This window comes from Asterias rubens, chromosome 20, assembly GCF_902459465.1.
Source record: "Asterias rubens chromosome 20, eAstRub1.3, whole genome shotgun sequence".
Lineage (NCBI taxonomy): Eukaryota > Metazoa > Echinodermata > Asteroidea > Forcipulatida > Asteriidae > Asterias > Asterias rubens.
This window is the reverse complement of record NC_047081.1, coordinates 8,000,169-8,020,166: the sequence shown is the minus strand read 5'-3', so window position 1 is coordinate 8,020,166 and position 19,998 is coordinate 8,000,169. Positions and strand designations below refer to the sequence as shown.

Genomic DNA, 19,998 nt, shown 5'->3' with positions numbered 1-19,998 from the left:
ACTGTCTATTAGCAGTAGGTACTGTAAAAAGGTCCCTCAACTGGGCAAAAAGGTTGAGGACCCACCAATCAGAAGAAAAAGGTCTCTCTCTAGTGAGAAACATGATGGGTTACAAGCTTGTAAGGATTTCATCCACTGTCTATCTTTAGCAGTAGGTACTGCAAAAAATGTCCCTCAACTGGGCAAAAAGGTTGAGGACCCCCCCCCCAATTAGAAGAAAAAGGTCCCTCTATTGTAAGAAACAAGATTGGGTAAACAAGCTTGTAAGGATTTCATCCACTGTCTATTAGCAGTAGGTACTGTAAAAAGGTCCCTCAACTGGGCAAAAAGGTTGAGGACCCACCAATCAGAAGAAAAAGGTCTCTCTCTAGTGAGAAACATGATGGGTTACAAGCTTGTAAGGATTTCATCCACTGTCTATCTTTAGCAGTAGGTACTGCAAAAATGTCCCTCAACTGGGCAAAAAGGTTCAGGACCCCCCCCAATTAGAAGAAAAAGGTCCCTCTATTGTAAGAAACAAGATTGGGTAAACAAGCTTGTAAGGATTTCATCCACTGTCTATTAGCAGTAGGTACTGTAAAAAGGTCCCTCAACTGGGCAAAAAGGTTGAGGACCCACCAATCAGAAGAAAAAGGTCTCTCTCTAGTGAGAAACATGATGGGTTACAAGCTTGTAAGGATTTCATCCACTGTCTATCTTCAGCAGTAGGTACTGTAAAAAGGTCCCTCAACTGGGCAAAAAGGTTGAGGACCCCCCCCCCCCCCAATCAGAAGAAAAAGGTCTCGCTCAAGTAATAAACAAGACTAGTTACAAGCTTTAATGCATTTCATCCGCCTCGATCACATGCAGCAGTGGGTATACTGATGAGGTAAAAAGGTCCCTCAACCAACTGTGCTCAAAGGCTGAGAGCTAACCAAACAATAGAAAAGGCTCCCACGCTGAATGTCGCATGAAGACCCACACACACAAACACACGTCTGACGCACACATGGAAAGGTCCGGTTTCTTGTCTTACTCACTCAATCCTTTAGAGAACGAATTCAATAAGTAGGCCAAATCAATGAACTCTGATTCAAAATTGACGCGCTCAAAGCAAAAAGAAAACAGCTGCCTTGCAAATGTCAAAATATAAAAGAGGAAACATTTTCTGCCTCATAGAGGTTAAAGTTTACAAAATTATTATGAAATTAAGGAATTCGTGCAATGATCCAGTTTGATTTGTGTTGAACCATATAATCTTAAGTTTTTAAAAGACAGAGTATAGGGCTTACCTTTAGTTTTTGGAACTGTTCGGTTGTTTAAACTAATCCTATATTTAAATGTATCGTTGCATTTTTGAGATATGACCGCAAATCCGGAGCAAATAAGTCTTATCGTAAAAAAATAATCCCTTATAGGGGATACACAATTTGAGCAAGTAACGCTTCTTAAATTCAAGTGTTGGGCCATAAAAAGTAGAAAGCTGTTATAGTGTTCTAAACCGAATAGGTTTTCATTGCCAAACATTTTAACAGTATTTACTAAATGTGTTACCCCTATCAGATTTTCTACTTAAATAGGTCTTCAAATTTCAGAGATAGGAGGTTACCCATAGCAGAATATCTTTTGTGAAAAATTTAATCAAAAGAATGTTTATAAAAAACCATAGACATGAACGCTAAGGATCTGTGAAATTTGATAACCCATATTAAAGAAATAGGTTAATAAAGGAATACTTTCTCACAATATTGTGAGAAAGTGTTCCTTAATTATAGTCTCAAATAGAACAGTCCAACAAAGGTCCACACTTAACCATGCTTTTTAATTACTCACAATTTCAATTACAGACTGGAAATATATTTTGGACTGATCCACTAATGCAAAAGGGGGGCGGGGACACCTGACTCTGAAATGTTGAGTTCCATGTGAACATAAATCACTAAGAAAAAGGTTTCTGAACTTGAGGCAAAAGGTCTGGCAAAAAAGGTCTATGAATTTATTCGGGCAAAGGTCTGATGAGGTCAGAAAAGGTCTTTTGCTGTGTCTGTGTAGAAATGTGGTCAGATGTAGTAGAGCCAGAAAAGCATACTGACAGAGGGCGACTTCCCAGGATTTTGACTGATCCACAAATGCAAAGGGGGGACAGACACCCAGTTTGATCATCTGACCAACAAATAAATTGCCCAGAAAAAAGGTCTCTGAATTTTAAGAGGAAAGGTCTGATGAGGTCAGAAAAGGTCTTCTGTATGGAAATGTGGTCATTTGTAGAACTACAAAAGCATTCAAATGACTGACAGAGGCTGATTTCACAGGCTGGTTTTTAGACTGATCCACTGCAAAGGGCTGAGGGGAAAACCCAGTTTGATCATCTGACCAAAAAATAAATCACCCAGAAAAAAGGTCTCTGAATTTCAGAGAAAAGGTCTGATGAGGTGGTCAGAAAAGATCTTCTGTATGGAAATGTGGTCAGTTGTAGAGAGCCAGAAAAGCATTAGGACTGACAGAGGCTGATTTCACAGGCTGGATTTTGAACTGATCCACTATTGCAAAGGGGGGAGGGGGACACCCAGTTGGATCATCTGAAACAAACACTTGAGTTCCATCTTAAAATAAATCACTACGAAAAAGGTCTCTGAACTTCAAGACGGGAAAAGATCTGAAAAAGGTCTTGTGTTGTGTCTGTGTGGGAATGTGGTCAGTTACAGAGCCAGAGTTATGGAGATTGATTTCACTATCACTGACTGGATTCTGGACTGATCCACTAATATAAAGGGGGAGGGGGACCCAATTGGATGGATCATCATGGAGGAAACAAACACTTGTGTTCCATCTAAAAAATAAATCACTAGAAAAAGGTCTCTGAACTTGACGGGAAAAGGTCTGAAAAGGTCTGAAAAAGGTTTTGTGCTGTGTATGTATGGGAATGTGGTCAGTTATAGAACCAGAGTTATGGAGATTGATTTCACTATCACTGACTGGATTTTGGACTGATCCACTAATACAAAGGGGGAGGGGGACCCAATTGGATGGATCATCATGGAGGAAACAAACACTTGAGTTCCATCTAAAAATAAATCACTAGAAAAAGGTCTCTGAACTTGGAGGAAAAGGTCTGAAAAAGGTCTTGAGCTGTGTCTGTATTGAAATAAGGTCAGTTGTAGAGCCAGAATTATTATTAAGCAAATCAAGCAATTTATGAGAGGCGGGCTGATTCCACGAAGTGGTCTATAAATAGTCATAGTAGCTAGTTTGTAATTGGCTGGCTCAAGATCAGCTGACACTGATCGACCGATCCCTGTCAGCCACAGAGTTAAAATAAAAAAATTATAGAGCGCCTAAGGAGCAAGGGTGGGGAACTTAAGCTCTGTCTGTTATTTGAACGTGAAATGGGCGCCATTTCTGCAAGCAAGTATTTTGTTATAGATGTATGATTGATAGAATGGTCATTGTTTGTCCTGATCTATTTTTGGTACATTAGAAGAGTTGCTTGCCGAAATGGTGTCAACTGTTTTTATTTTTTAAATTTTTTTTTTATGTTCCTAACCTTGCGGTATCTGCGCTCTATACTCTTTGGCTAAGAAAAACCCAACCTATACAGGCCTCACTAGTGCAAGCAGCGTAGAGTGGCAGCGCATTGTGACAAACACGTGTGGATATAGCTGTTACGAAAGCAAGGCATAGCTGTGAGTCGGAGTGCAAACAAACGCAGCAATTTTATTTTTGCCATTTTTAGTGGAAATTAATCTTTAGGGAGTACACTAGTATTGATCATCCATTGTTTCCATCTTGTTTTGTAATTATTTATTCTTCCAGTAAAAACATGATTTTGAAATGAAATGTGTGTACTACTCGGTTTTTAAACTTGGTCTACAGATTGAACAATCTTGGAATATATTTACTTTGAAAGAATCCACAGTTAACCCTCCATGGTAAGAGAGAAGGTAAGAAATAGTTATATGTTTGGTAAATGAGTAAAACAATATCACGTTTTACATGCCTAAATAATTTTTGGTTGTGACTTTGTGACAGCCATTTAGGGTGGCAAAAGGTGCACAAAAGGAATGGACTTCCCCAAAAATGGTAGCGCGCAAAATGGTTTACAATCCTTTCGCGCACGTTTTTGACACTAAAAATGGCGGACAGCAGAGCCACTTGCAAGTGCGCTGCGTGTTTTCCAATTAAATGGGTCTATTCAGTTCAATTCAATTCAATATGACGTTTATTCCTACTCTCAATTATATGTCACACAGGTATTTTTTTATTTCACTTTTTCTTGCAACTTCCAAGCGGATTGCGCAAAGAAAATCTCACTGGTTTGTTATTAATTGCAATATGATGGGATACACCAAGTGAGGATACTAGTCTTAAACAACTGTTGAAAGTATACCCTGCTATTATGCCATATTACGAGCGCAATAAATGGTTGCATATAAAAATCTAATGAATCGGTGAATCACCAGAACGACAATACTTTGAGTCTGATTTTCAGATAGAAGTCTAAAAAAAATTCATCCCTGTGAAAGAAAAGATATACCTTTGGTTTTTTGAAATGCTTTTTGTATTCTCAAATGTTAATATTTTGAGATAAAAACTGATAAATAACCACATTACATGTACTTTGAAGTGGAATGATTCTCAATTTGATATACTACTGATAGCTGCTGTACTCTAATTCTATAGCTCCATGTTCTAGCCAAGTAATTTGTATTGCCATTAAAAAATGCATACTTTCCCTTTAATGCATTGAATCCTTACACAACCCTTCCCTCATTGAATAAAAAACCCAAAACTTCCTGCTACATGCAACATGACTCCAATGCACACTAAAAATGATGCACTGTAAAACACACCCACTGCTGTATAAAATTAGAATGTTATACAGTACAAGCATGATATGTTGCAGTATACATGAAGGTGGATTTGTACAGTATACATGTAGATCCATACACACTGTATAAAAAGGTTGCCACCTTTTCTCCCATACTACAGGTCTTTCCACTGCAGAAAAGGTTGCCTACACACCATCATACACCTACAATATGTATCACATGGGGTTCTAAGCACCTAAAGCAGACCTTCAGCCCAACATGATGTCAACAACCTTACAAAAGGACTCACTCCATGTATTCTGCCATATCTTTAGTTTCAAAAGGTCCTTTCTCAATAAAAGGTTTTGGGTTCGCACAAATTATTATAATACATGGAGAGTTTGAGCACAGATGGTTTGAGCACTGCGAGTCCTTTCTGGCTTCAGTTGTAGTTCCTTGAATATTATGTTAATGTTGCGCAATACACACAACTACTCCGAAAAGGTATCTGGACCTCTGGAATCATCCATTATCAATTGGGGGTAAGTCCAAGGTCTAGTTGCAAAGGAACACTGTATGTGGATTTGTAATATTGCATCCGTAGAGCAATGAACAGTATACACAACAGTGAATCAAAGGCTTGCCACATTTCATGCTTTCATCCCATACTACAGGTCTTTCCACTGCAGAAAAGGTCGCCTACACACCCATCATACACCTATCACATGGGGTTCAAAGGACCTTTAGCAGACCTTCAGCCCAACATGATGTCAACAGCCTTACAAAAGGACTCACTCCATGTATTCTGCCATATCTTTAGTTTCAAAAGGTCCTTTCTCAATAAAAGGTTTTGGGTTCGCACAAATTATTATAATACATGGAGAGTTTGAGCACAGTTGGTTGAGCATGAACCCTTTCTGGATTCAGCTGTAGTTCCATAAAGATTAAAGTTTGTTGATTACAGTATGTTAATTACAGTAATTGATCACATTATGTTACAGTATGTACAAAACAACTATTCCGAAAAGGTTTCAAGACCTCTGGAATCATCCATTATCAATTGGGGTAAGTCCAAGGTCTAGTTACAAAGGACACAGAAACCATGTAGGCATGGAGGGTGACAATACTTGGTCTAACCTCATGACCATAATTATGTCTACTTGTTTCACAGAAGAGGCGTAGAATTGTACATGTATGAAGGTGATATTTGGTCCTCGAAAAAAAAAAATAATAATAATAATTTCTAAAGAGCACAAGGGCTGACCGTAGAGAAAAGACAGAGGGCTGACCTACGTTTACACATGGTGTAAGGTTTAGAAGACCTTTCCCTCTATAGTCCCAAATTTGTTGTTTTTTTCCACGTGTAAACAAATCGGAAATTCAGACTAAGGTGGCAAAATATCATGCCTGGTAATGGTTACAAATTTTTAATAAATTTTTACAATTTATTGAGTCTTATTTGACTGCATGTATTGTGTTTGTAAGTGAACCAGGAATTGCTTCAAAATTATTTGTAAGTTTTTCTTAAATGGATAATATTTATCAATAAATTACTCATAAATCATTGCCTCATAAATAAATAGTAAAAATATCTTGTTCACAATGTTGCATTTCTTTACACAGTTGGCGTTTATGCCCACTACTCTTTAAAAAGTGATTTTGCAGTTAAATCTCAATGTTATTTGTTTATCAATTAACGATCGCACTGTCAATAATTTTAAGTACTTAAGTTTCTCAATATTTAACAAATGTCATGACATTTCATTGTTATACATAAATAAATTGAATGAGCCATATTTTTGAACGCCTGAGGGTGCTCTCAATCACTTCCGGGGGTATATTCATTGGTACCCAAAACAGAATAGAAAGACCTGAACACACTAACAACACATACATCTAATCCATCACGGACAATAAGACATTTGAGAGAGCCGATACAACCCACCTCTAAAGCAACTTAACACTACGGTGCAGCAAATGTGACAGAACGCCTATTGAAACTGTGCTCGACTAATCGCATATACCCCCGGAAGTGATAAAAATACTCTTGATGGCTTCCTCACGCGACCAAAAATACGGAGCATTGAATTATATTAGGCTAACTAATTCCACAATTGTGACAAATATATTGTAAATTTTAAAATGCAAATCTACCTCATTCCATTCTTAAACAGGGGTTCCAATAGACAAGAATAGGCAGGACACTTCGCCCAATCATAGAGTAAGGACACAACATTGTATTCTCTAGAAACAATGAATATTCATAGTACATTCTGTTGGAGCGCTCTACTTTCTGATGGAGGGGGGTTACAGTTCTATGAATGTGTCAACAAAGTTTGTTCAATTGCTTTTGACCTTTGTTTTGACTAACTGCGGTTTTCCCTTCTGATTAACCATTGGTGAGTTGGTGATTGATAGTTGATTACAGTCGTTGGTTGATTATGGATTAATTCCTAGCCAATCAAAAACTCAATCAACCTACATGTATTAAATGATAATATGGAAAAGGTCCTTCAACTGTTCAAAAACGTTTAGGACCCGGCAGCCAATAAAAAAGGTCTCTCTCTAATAAGAAACAAGATTGGTTGCAAGCTTGTACATGTAAGAGGTGGGGCAGTAGGTACTGCAAAAAGGTCCCTCAACTGGGCAAAATTATTGAGGACCCCAGCCAATCAGAAGAAAAAGGTCTCTCTCTAATAAGAAACAAGATAATTGGTTGCAAGCTTGTAAGGATTTCATCCACAGTCTATCTTTAGCAGTAGGTACTGTAAAAAGGTCCCTCAACTGGGCAAAATTATTGAGGACCCCAGCCAATCAAAAGAAAAAGGTCTCTCTCTAATAAGAAACAAGATAATTGGTTGCAAGCTTGTAAGGATTTCATCCACAGTCTAACTTTAGCAGTAGGTACTGTAAAAAGGTCCCTCAACTGGGCAAAATTATTGAGGACCCCAGCCAATCAGAAGAAAAAGGTCTCTCTCTAATAAGAAACAAGATAATTGGTTGCAAGCCTATCTTTAGCAGTAGGTACTGTAAAAAGGTCCCTCAACTGGGCAAAAAGGTTGAGTAACCCACCAATTAGAAGAAAAAGGTCCCTCTATTGTAAGAAACAAGATTGGGTTACAAGCTTGTAAGGATTTCATCCACTGTCTATTAGCAGTAGGTACTGTAAAAAGGTCCCTCAACTGGGCAAAAAGGTTGAGGACCCACCAATCAGAAGAAAAAGGTCTCTCTCTAGTGAGAAACATGATGGGTTACAAGCTTGTAAGGATTTCATCCACAGTCTATCTTTAGCAGTAGGTACTGTAAAAAGGTCCCTCAACTGGGCAAAAAGGTTGAGTAACCCACCAATCAGAAGAAAAAGGTCCCTCTCTAGTAAGAAACAAGATTGGGTTACAAGCTTGTAAGGATTTCATCCACTGTCTATTAGCAGTAGGTACTGTAAAAAGGTCCCTCAACTGGGCAAAAAGGTTGAGGACCCACCAATCAGAAGAAAAAGGTCTCTCTCTAGTGAGAAACATGATGGGTTACAAGCTTGTAAGGATTTCATCCACTGTCTATCTTTAGCAGTAGGTACTGCAAAAATGTCCCTCAACTGGGCAAAAAGGTTGAGGACCCCCCCCAATTAGAAGAAAAAGGTCCCTCTATTGTAAGAAACAAGATTGGGTAAACAAGCTTGTAAGGATTTCATCCACTGTCTATTAGCAGTAGGTACTGTAAAAAGGTCCCTCAACTGGGCAAAAAGGTTGAGGACCCACCAATCAGAAGAAAAAGGTCTCTCTCTAGTGAGAAACATGATGGGTTACAAGCTTGTAAGGATTTCATCCACTGTCTATCTTTAGCAGTAGGTACTGCAAAAATGTCCCTCAACTGGGCAAAAAGGTTGAGGACCCCCCCAATTAGAAGAAAAAGGTCCCTCTATTGTAAGAAACAAGATTGGGTAAACAAGCTTGTAAGGATTTCATCCACTGTCTATTAGCAGTAGGTACTGTAAAAAGGTCCCTCAACTGGGCAAAAAGGTTGAGGACCCACCAATCAGAAGAAAAAGGTCTCTCTCTAGTGAGAAACATGATGGGTTACAAGCTTGTAAGGATTTCATCCACTGTCTATCTTCAGCAGTAGGTACTGTAAAAAGGTCCCTCAACTGGGCAAAAAGGTTGAGGACCCCCCCCCCCCAATCAGAAGAAAAAGGTCTCGCTCAAGTAATAAACAAGACTAGTTACAAGCTTTAATGCATTTCATCCGCCTCGATCACATGCAGCAGTGGGTATACTGATGAGGTAAAAAGGTCCCTCAACCAACTGTGCTCAAAGGCTGAGAGCTAACCAAACAATAGAAAAAGCTCCCACGCTGAATGTCGCATGAAGACCCACACACACAAACACACGTCTGACGCACACATGGAAAGGTCCGGTTTCTTGTCTTACTCACTCAATCCTTTAGAGAACGAATTCAATAAGTAGGCCAAATCAATGAACTCTGATTCAAAATTGACGCGCTCAAAGCAAAAAGAAAACAGCTGCCTTGCAAATGTCAAAATATAAAAGAGGAAACATTTTCTGCCTCATAGAGGTTAAAGTTTACAAAATTATTATGAAATTAAGGAATTCGTGCAATGATCCAGTTTGATTTGTGTTGAACCATATAATCTTAAGTTTTTAAAAGACAGAGTATAGGGCTTACCTTTAGTTTTTGGAACTGTTCGGTTGTTTAAACTAATCCTATATTTAAATGTATCGTTGCATTTTTGAGATATGACCGCAAATCCGGAGCAAATAAGTCCTATCGTAAAAAAATAATCCCTTATAGGGGATACACAATTTGAGCAAGTAACGCTTCTTAAATTCAAGTGTTGGGCCATAAAAAGTAGAAAGCTGTTATAGTGTTCTAAACTGAATAGGTTTTCATTGCCAAACATTTTAACAGTATTTACTAAATGTGTTACCCCTATCAGATTTTCTACTTAAATAGGTCTTCAAATTTCAGAGATAGGAGGTTACCCATAGCAGAATATCTTTTGTGAAAAATTTAATCAAAAGAATGTTTATAAAAAACCATAGACATGAACGCTAAGGATCTGTGAAATTTGATAACCCATATTAAAGAAATAGGTTAATAAAGGAATACTTTCTCTGAGAAAGTGTTCCTTAATTATAGTCTCAAATAGAACAGTCCAACAAAGGTCCACACTTAACCATGCTTTTTAATTACTCACAATTTCAATTACAGACTGGAAATATATTTTGGACTGATCCACTAATGCAAAAGGGGGGCGGGGACACCTGACTCTGAAATGTTGAGTTCCATGTGAACATAAATCACTAAGAAAAAGGTTTCTGAACTTGAGGCAAAAGGTCTGGCAAAAAAGGTCTATGAATTTATTCGGGCAAAGGTCTGATGAGGTCAGAAAAGGTCTTTTGCTGTGTCTGTGTAGAAATGTGGTCAGATGTAGTAGAGCCAGAAAAGCATACTGACAGAGGGCGACTTCCCAGGATTTTGACTGATCCACAAATGCAAAGGGGGGACAGACACCCAGTTTGATCATCTGACCAACAAATAAATTGCCCAGAAAAAAGGTCTCTGAATTTTAAGAGGAAAGGTCTGATGAGGTCAGAAAAGGTCTTCTGTATGGAAATGTGGTCATTTGTAGAACTACAAAAGCATTCAAATGACTGACAGAGGCTGATTTCACAGGCTGGTTTTTAGACTGATCCACTGCAAAGGGCTGAGGGGAAAACCCAGTTTGATCATCTGACCAAAAAATAAATCACCCAGAAAAAAAAGGTCTCTGAATTTCAGAGAAAAGGTCTGATGAGGTGGTCAGAAAAGATCTTCTGTATGGAAATGTGGTCAGTTGTAGAGAGCCAGAAAAGCATTAGGACTGACAGAGGCTGATTTCACAGGCTGGATTTTGAACTGATCCACTATTGCAAAGGGGGACGGGGGACACCCAGTTGGATCATCTGAAACAAACACTTGAGTTCCATCTTAAAATAAATCACTACGAAAAAGGTCTCTGAACTTCAAGACGGGAAAAGATCTGAAAAAGGTCTTGTGTTGTGTCTGTGTGGGAATGTGGTCAGTTACAGAGCCAGAGTTATTGAGATTGATTTCACTATCACTGACTGGATTCTGGACTGATCCACTAATATAAAGGGGGAGGGGGACCCAATTGGATGGATCATCATGGAGGAAACAAACACTTGTGTTCCATCTAAAAATAAATCACTAGAAAAAGGTCTCTGAACTTGACGGGAAAAGGTCTGAAAAGGTCTGAAAAAGGTTTTGTGCTGTGTATGTGTGGGAATGTGGTCAGTTATAGAACCAGAGTTATGGAGATTGATTTCACTATCACTGACTGGATTTTGGACTGATCCACTAATACAAAGGGGGAGGGGGACCCAACTGGATGGATCATCATGGAGGAAACAAACACTTGAGTTCCATCTAAAAATAAATCACTAGAAAAAGGTCTCTGAACTTGGAGGAAAAGGTCTGAAAAAGGTCTTGAGCTGTGTCTGTATTGAAATAATGTCAGTTGTAGAGCCAGAATTATTATTAAGCAAATCAAGCAATTTATGAGAGGCGGGCTGATTCCACGAAGTGGTCTATAAATAGTCATAGTAGCTAGTTTGTAATTGGCTGGCTCAAGATCAGCTGACACTGATCGACCGATCCCTGTCAGCCACAGAGTTAAAATAAAAAAATTATAGAGCGCCTAAGGAGCAAGGGTGGGGAACTTAAGCTCTGTCTGTTGTTTGAACGTGAAATGGGCGCCATTTCTGCAAGCAAGTATTTTGTTATAGATGTATGATTGATAGAATGGTCATTGTTTGTCCTGATCTATTTTTGGTACATTAGAAGAGTTGCTTGCCGAAATGGTGTCAACTGTTTTTATTTTTTAAATTTTTTTTTTATGTTCCTAACCTTGCGGTATCTGCGCTCTATACTCTTTGGCTAAGAAAAACCCAACCTATACAGGCCTCACTAGTGCAAGCAGCGTAGAGTGGCAGCGCATTGTGACAAACACGTGTGGATATATAGCTGTTACGAAAGCAAGGCATAGCTGTGAGTCGGAGTGCAAACAAACGCAGCAATTTTATTTTTGCCATTTTTAGTGGAAATTAATCTTTAGGGAGTACACTAGTATTGATCATCCATTGTTTCCATCTTGTTTTGTAATTATTTATTCTTCCAGTAAAAACATGATTTTGAAATGAAATGTGTGTACTACTCGGTTTTTAAACTTGGTCTACAGATTGAACAATCTTGGAATATATTTACTTTGAAAGAATCCACAGTTAACCCTCCATGGTAAGAGAGAAGGTAAGAAATAGTTATATGTTTGGTAAATGAGTAAAACAATATCACGTTTTACATGCCTAAATAATTTTTGGTTGTGACTTTGTGACAGCCATTTAGGGTGGCAAAAGGTGCACAAAAGGAATGGACTTCCCCAAAAATGGTAGCGCGCAAAATGGTTTACAATCCTTTTGCGCACGTTTTTGACACTAAAAATGGCGGACAGCAGAGCCACTTGCAAGTGCGCTGCGTGTTTTCCAATTAAATGGGTCTATTCAGTTCAATTCAATTCAATATGACGTTTATTCCTACTCTCAATTATATGTCACACAGGTATTTTTTTATTTCACTTTTTCTTGCAACTTCAAAGCAGATTGCGCAAAGAAAATCTCACTGGTTTGTTATTAATTGCAATATGATGGGATACACCAAGTGAGGATACTAGTCTTAAACAATTGTTGAAAGTATACCCTGCTATTATGCCATATTACGAGCGCAATAAATGGTTGCATATAAAAATCTAATGAATCGGTGAATCGCCAGAACGACAATACTTTGAGTCCGATTTTCAGATAGAAGTCTAAAAAAATTCATCCCTGTGAAAGAAAAGATATACCTTTGGTTTTTTGAAATGCTTTTTGTATTCTCAAATGTTAATATTTAGAGATAAAAACTGATAAATAACCACATTACACGTACTTTGAAGTGGAATGATTCTCAATTTGATATACTACTGATAGCTGCTGTACTCTAATTCTATAGCTCCATGTTCTAGCCAAGTAATTTGTATTGCCATTAAAAAATGCATACTTTCCCTTTAATGCATTGAATCCTTACACAACCCTTCCCTCATTGAATAAAAAACCCAAAACTTCCTGCTACATGCAACATGACTCCAATGCACACTAAAAATGATGCACTGTAAAACACACCCACTGCTGTATAAAATTAGAACGTTATACAGTACAAGCATGATATGTTGCAGTATACATGAAGGTGGATTTGTACAGTATACATGTAGATCCATACACACTGTATAAAAAGGTTGCCACCTTATCTCCCATACTACAGGTCTTTCCACTGCAGAAAAGGTTGCCTACACACCATCATACACCTACATGTATCACATGGGGTTCTAAGCACCTTAAGCAGACCTTCAGCCCAACATGATGTCAACAACCTTACAAAAGGACTCACTCCATGTATTCTGCCATATCTTTAGTTTCAAAAGGTCCTTTCTCAATAAAAGGTTTTGGGTTCGCACAAATTATTATAATACATGGAGAGTTTGAGCACAGATGGTTTGAGCACAGCGAGTCCTTTCTGGCTTCAGTTGTAGTGCCTTGAATATCATGTTAATGTTGCAATACACACAACTACTCCGAAAAGGTCTCTGGACCTCTGGAATCATCCATTATCAATTGGGGGTAAGTCCAAGGTCTAGTTGCAAAGGAACACTGTATGTGGATTTGTAATATTGCATCCGTAGAGCAATGAACAGTATACACAACAGTGAATCAAAGGCTTGCCACATTTCATGCTTTCATCCCATACTACAGGTCTTTCCACTGCAGAAAAGGTCGCCTACACACCATCATACACCTATCACATGGGGTTCAAAGGACCTTTAGCAGACCTTCAGCCCAACATGATGTCAACAGCCTTACAAAAGGACTCACTCCATGTATTCTGCCATATCTTTAGTTTCAAAAGGTCCTTTCTCAATAAAAGGTTTTGGGTTCGCACAAATTATTATAATACATGGAGAGTTTGAGCACAGTTGGTTGAGCATGAACCCTTTCTGGATTCAGCTGTAGTTCCATAAAGATTAAAGTTTGTTGATTACAGTATGTTAATTACAGTAATTGATCACATTATGTTACAGTATGTACAAAACAACTATTCCGAAAAGGTTTCAAGACCTCTGGAATCATCCATTATCAATTGGGGTAAGTCCAAGGTCTAGTTACAAAGGACACAGAAACCATGTAGGCATGGAGGGTGACAATACTTGGTCTAACCTCATGACCATAATTATGTCTACTTGTTTCACAGAAGAGGCGTAGAATTGTACATGTATGAAGGTGATATTTGGTCCTCGAAAAAAAAAAATAATAATAATAATTTCTAAAGAGCACAAGGGCTGACCGTAGAGAAAGGACAGAGGGCTGACCTACGTTTACACATGGTGTAAGGTTTAGAAGACCTTTCCCTCTATAGTCCCAAATTTGTTGTTTTTTTCCACGTGTAAACAAATCGGAAATTCAGACTAAGGTGGCAAAATATCATGCCTGGTAATGGTTACAAATTTTTAATAAATTTTTACAATTTATTGAGTCTTATTTGACTGCATGTATTGTGTTTGTAAGTGAACCAGGAATTGCTTAAAAATTATTTGTAAGTTTTACTTAAATGGATAATATTTATCAATAAATTACTCATAAATCATTGCCTCATAAATAAATAGTAAAAATATCTTGTTCACAATGTTGCATTTCTTTACACAGTTGGCGTTTATGCCCACTACTCTTTAAAAAGTGATTTTGCAGTTAAATCTCAATGTTATTTGTTTATCAATTAACGATCGCACTGTCAATAATTATAAGTACTTAAGTTTCTCAATATTTAACAAATGTCATGACATTTCATTGTTATACATAAATAAATTGAATGAGCCATATTTTTGACCGCCTGAGGGTGCTCTCAATCACTTCCGGGGGTATATTCATTGGTACCCAAAACAGAATAGAAAGACCGGAACACACTAACAACACATACATCTAATCCATCACGGACAATAAGACATTTGAGAGAGCCGATACAACCCACCTCTAAAGCAACTTAACACTACGGTGCAGCAAATGTGACAGAACGCCTATTGAAACTGTGCTCGACTAATCGCATATACCCCCGGAAGTGATAAAAATACTCTTGATGGCTTCCTCACGCGACCAAAAATACGGAGCATTGAATTATATTAGGCTAACTAATTCCACAATTGTGACAAATATATTGTAAATTTTAAAATGCAAATCTACCTCATTCCATTCTTAAACAGGGGTTCCAATAGACAAGAATAGGCAGGACACTTCGCCCAATCATAGAGTAAGGACACAACATTGTATTCTCTAGAAACAATGAATATTCATAGTACATTCTGTTGGAGCGCTCTACTTTCTGATGGAGGGGGGTTACAGTTCTATGAATGTGTCAACAAAGTTTGTTCAATTGCTTTTGACCTTTGTTTTGACTAACTGTGGTTTTCCCTTCTGATTAACCATTGGTGAGAACAGTTCACCTCTTATAAAATGGTTCAGTCCAGTTTCACTACCTGTCTTAATAGCAGGACTGCCAGTGCCAGGCTTCTTCCATTATGGGTTTAGGTGTACACTGAATGAGAATGGAGATTTAAACAAGGAAATGCAGCTAAAATGGAATAGTCTATCTGAGAACAGTGGTGGTGACGCAGCCAAGAGACAGAATCTACATTTTGCTTCCTTACATGGTTTATTCATTCTGCTTCCATGAAGCCAACGGTCAGAAACTGGATGTTGTGGGGATTGGGGGGGGGGGGGGGAGAGTGATTGCCTAGATCTTTAGTCCTGTTGGGCGTGGTTACTATGTTTCAATGCCCCTTTAGGGCTAGTGATTTTTTCCTAATTTAAACCCTAAACCCTAACCCTAGCAGGTAAAGAGCATGTGACATTTGTTTACAATAAGTGTGACTTGTACATTCGTTGGGTATTCTGGCAGGCAAGATACTGTACTGGTCATTGGTAAGTTGACATTTTGTGTCATAATTTCCACATAAATCAAAGAATTATAAAAGTAAAAGCTGGACAAGCTTTGAGATATGCCCCCTTTCATCATATCAAAAGGACGAGCTCCTTAAAATGTAAGATTTTATGTTTTCTTCCATTGAGCTGTGTACAAATCATGCCTGCAGGAGTCCAGGCTCTGATGAGGCTCTTTTGTAAACATGTGATGTCACAGGTCACATCGTCTATAGCATATGTTTTTTTTTTTTAGGATTATAAGGTTGTCTGAATATACAGGTTGCTTGTTACCAATGGGAGACTTTCTGGGACGATAGAGGGCAGCAGACTTATCGGGTAAATCCATTGTTCTCAGAATTATGCGCATGTTCAGAACTACGTAAACAATGGAAATTTACCCGGTATGTCTGCTGCCACCTAGCGTTGGAAAGTCTCCTATTAAGTTTTTATGCTGTTCTGAGTAATAGTGTCCAGTGCCTTCAAGTTCCTCATATTTCAGGATGCACCATATGGCTGGATGCATCGATCCTGTCCCTACACTTGTTCACAAGTCGTTAAAACGTTTGTCACGGTGATAGCGCCCCGACTCTCTCCGCAAATGTGCTCTGGTGACTTCTCCTCCATTAAAGGCAGTGGACACTATTGGTAATTACTCAAAATAGTTATAAGCACAAAACCTTGCTTGGTGACGAGTGACGGGGAGAGGTTGATAGTATACAATATTGTGAGAAACAGCTCCCTCTAAAGTGACATAGTTTTCGAGAAGGAAGTAATTTTCCACAAATTTGATTTTGAGACCTCAGATTTAGAATTTGAGGTCTCGAAATCAACCATCTAAAAGCACACAACTTCGTGTGACAAGGGTGTTTTTCATTATTATCTCGCAAGTTCGATGACCGATTGAGCTCAAATTTTCACAGGTTTGTTGTTTTATGCTTATGCTGAGATACACCAACTGTGAAGGCTAGTCTTTACCAATAGTGTCCACTGCCTTTAAATGGGGAGTGAGTAGGGAAACCAGCAGTCTAGCATTGGAGCAGTTGTCACGCAAAAACAGTCTTCGATCACCGAGAGCTGTGTGTATTACACTATCACTGTGACTCGACTATCTGATTTATCGTAAAAAACAATCACTGACTTATCCACTAGTAGTCTACAGTGTGACCAAAACAACTTGCAAGTCTGGCTCATTCCATTATAAAACAGGGAATAGGCAGGAATGGTGGGCGAAAGTCAAATCACGGACTGACTCTTCCATATTTGGTGGGGGGGGGGGTATACAAATGCAAAATCTGGGTTCTATCAATATTCTGAATGAGATCTTGCAGATTTGTAGCAACCGAGCTAAAAATTAAAATTTTAAAAGATTAAAATGAAGGTGGGGGGGGGGGGCATCCGATTTCCTAGCCTCACAAGGGGGTCACAAACCACGATTGGTTTGCCTGCTTATAACTACACAAATTTTGGCACAGCAGATCTTTTGAAAGACTTCTGGCAGTAATGTGCGTTTGCAAAACTGATGCAAAGTGCAATTTAAGATTGGCACTGTTGACATTGTTAACTTTAAACTTGACTATGGAGTAGTGTTTCAAAAACACCAATATGTTTGAGTTTCAACTTAAAACTTTACTTATAGAGGGAGCATTTGAAAGCTCTCTTTCAAAGGAAAAAAAACTATTTTGGTTTGAGTTTTTACTTTAAACATTACCTTAGTCTGTTTTATTGTCTGGAATCACACAAAGGCCACTGCCTCTGTACTTGGGTGGGGCCCCTTTAAAGTTTCTAATAGACTTTACAAATTACCAAAAGTGCCCTCTGCAAAGTGAAAATGACTTTGCCCTCTTAAAAAGACATATTGTACACTATTGGTAATGACTCAAAATAATTGTTAGCATAAAACCTTTCTTGGTAACGAGTAATGGAGAGTTGTTGATAGTATAACACATTGTGAGAAACAGCTCCCTCTGAAAGTAACGTAATTTTGAGAGAAGGAGGTTAAGTTCTCACTCAAATATTGAAAGACTTTCAGGCCTGCAGCCCTTTATCAGGCATCTGAAAACACATATACATTTGTGCAACATGGGTGTTTTTTGTTTCATTTATTTTCTTGCAACTTCGATGACCAATAATTGAGTCGAAATTGTCACAGGTTTTTTTTTTTATGCGTACGTTGAGAATCACTAAGTGAGAATACCAGTCTTTGACAATTACAAGGCCAATTTCTGAGAGTTGCTTTAAAGCCATTGGATACTTTCGGCACAGAAAAAAAAAAAAAAAAAAAGTTTACAGATTTACAAATAACTTACAGGGTTTACAGAAGGTAATGGTGAAAGACTTCTCTTGAAATATTATTCCATGAAATGCTTTACTTTTCGAGAAAACATTAAAACAGTTATTAATTCTCGTTGTCAAGAATTACGGATTTATTTTAAACACATGTCATGACACGGCGAAACGTGCGGAAACAAGGGTGGGTTTTCCCCGTTATTTTCTCCCGACTCCGATGACGGATTGAGCCTAAATTTTCACAGGTTTGTTATTTATATAAGTTGTGAAACACGAAGTGTGGGCCTTTGGACAATACTGTTTACCGAAAGTGTCCAATGGCTTGAAGCGGAAAATATTGCTTGACACATTTCTACTAGACAGAAATGGGCAGGATACCAGTCACAAATTGTACTAGTGACATGGTAGTTTTGCTGGTAACCTTATTCTGGTAAGCATAATTTTCCTGTGCTTAGCTGCTTTTGTGTCCATCAGTGCCTTAAAATGCCTGCTAAGCAGAAATGGGCAGGATACCAGTCACAAATTGTACATGTGACATGGTAGTTTTGCTGGTAACCTTGGTCTGGTAAGCATAATTTTGCCGTGCTTAGCTGCTTTTTGTGTCCATCAGTGCCTTCAAAGATGAAAATCCAGGCCTATGAGTGGATAGTTTAGCAATCAAGAGAGTCTCCATCGCACCTGCTAACGACACAAGTAACAAACAGCCCTTGGCATATTTGGCTATCATGATAACAACTCTTAATTAAAGTTCAGCAATGAGAGATATAATTCATTACAATCTCAAAATCTTCAGCAACTTTTTCCCTCTGTGACAAGAGAGAGGGAGAGTGAAACAAAATATGTGCAAATCTAATTAATAATCTAACTCTGGATTGTGCCTTGAGGTTTTTTCATAAAAAGAATTACTTAAAATATTAATTAAAAAGGCATCAAGTAACAGAGTTGTAAAGGGTATTCGTGGATGTTCCATTAATTGTTTTCTTTCCTTGTATTTTAGATTCCGATGACGCTTCAGGGTGAACGAGACGACGGTCATTGACATTAGGGGTTCAATCACCGACCCGACAGTGTACAATCCATCGTGGTTTTTAGTGTGTTTTTGAAGAATTAATTGTAACAATTTGTTTGAGAATATTAATTTTTGGTTTTAACCAATACACCAATGTGTGTAAGCACTGCATACTTAGTACTTTCCTGAGGTCTGTGAAAAAAATCACAGGCATAACACTCAGGTGGGATTTCAACCATCGGTGTATATAGGGGTAAAACCAAAATAAGTATTCTGTATCCCCGATGCAAAATTCCATCTACACTATGTTTGGGCCGATGTTGAAACAAAAAAGGGTAATTTAGCTGATTGCAAACCGACCATTGGTGTCAATGCAAACAAAATAGTTAAGTAGCCTGACGTTTCAAACCTTGCAGAGTCTTTCTTAAGAAGACTCTGCTAGGTCACTTTTTCGCAATGTTAAAAAAAAATTATTAAACAATTAGTAAAAAAGCCAACAGTTTGAACAATCTCATCCCTGTAAAATAATTTATAAGCCTCGAAGTTGTTTAGGAAACCATACTTGCAGGATCCCCACTGATTTTTAAACGGAACAAGCGGGTCCACGCAGACAGGTCAGGGCCCAATTTCATAGAGCTGCTAAGAACAAAAAATTGCTTAGCATGAAATTTCTTCCTTGATAAAAACGGGATTACCAACCAAATTTCCATTTGCATATTGCTTGTTACTGGTATTCAGCTGTTGTTTGCTTATCCTTAATAAAAATAATGTGGAAATTTGGTTGGTATTCCCGTTTTTTGTGTGCTTAGCAGCTCTATGAAATTGGGCCCTGGTGTCTGAC

The 19,998-nt window shown here is 38.2% G+C and overlaps 1 protein-coding gene and 1 long non-coding RNA gene across 5 annotated transcripts in view; one reads left to right on the top strand and one right to left on the bottom strand.

Moving 5' to 3' along the window:
- The window catches only part of LOC117304034, a 45,134-nt gene that overhangs the window by 14,177 nt on the left and 10,959 nt on the right, over window positions 1-19,998 (bottom strand). The window lies entirely within an intron of this gene.
- On the top strand, window positions 11,490-19,336 carry LOC117304035. Of its 4 annotated transcripts, XR_004520555.1 has the most exons (4): window positions 11,653-12,110; window positions 13,158-14,035; window positions 15,145-15,191; window positions 19,146-19,336. It is a non-coding gene; the product is annotated as an uncharacterized LOC117304035 (long non-coding RNA). The 4 variants fall into 4 exon arrangements; XR_004520557.1 differs by lacking the exon at window positions 19,146-19,336 and adding an exon at window positions 11,490-11,592 and having other exon boundaries at window positions 12,043-12,110; window positions 13,158-15,650; XR_004520554.1 differs by having other exon boundaries at window positions 13,158-15,191.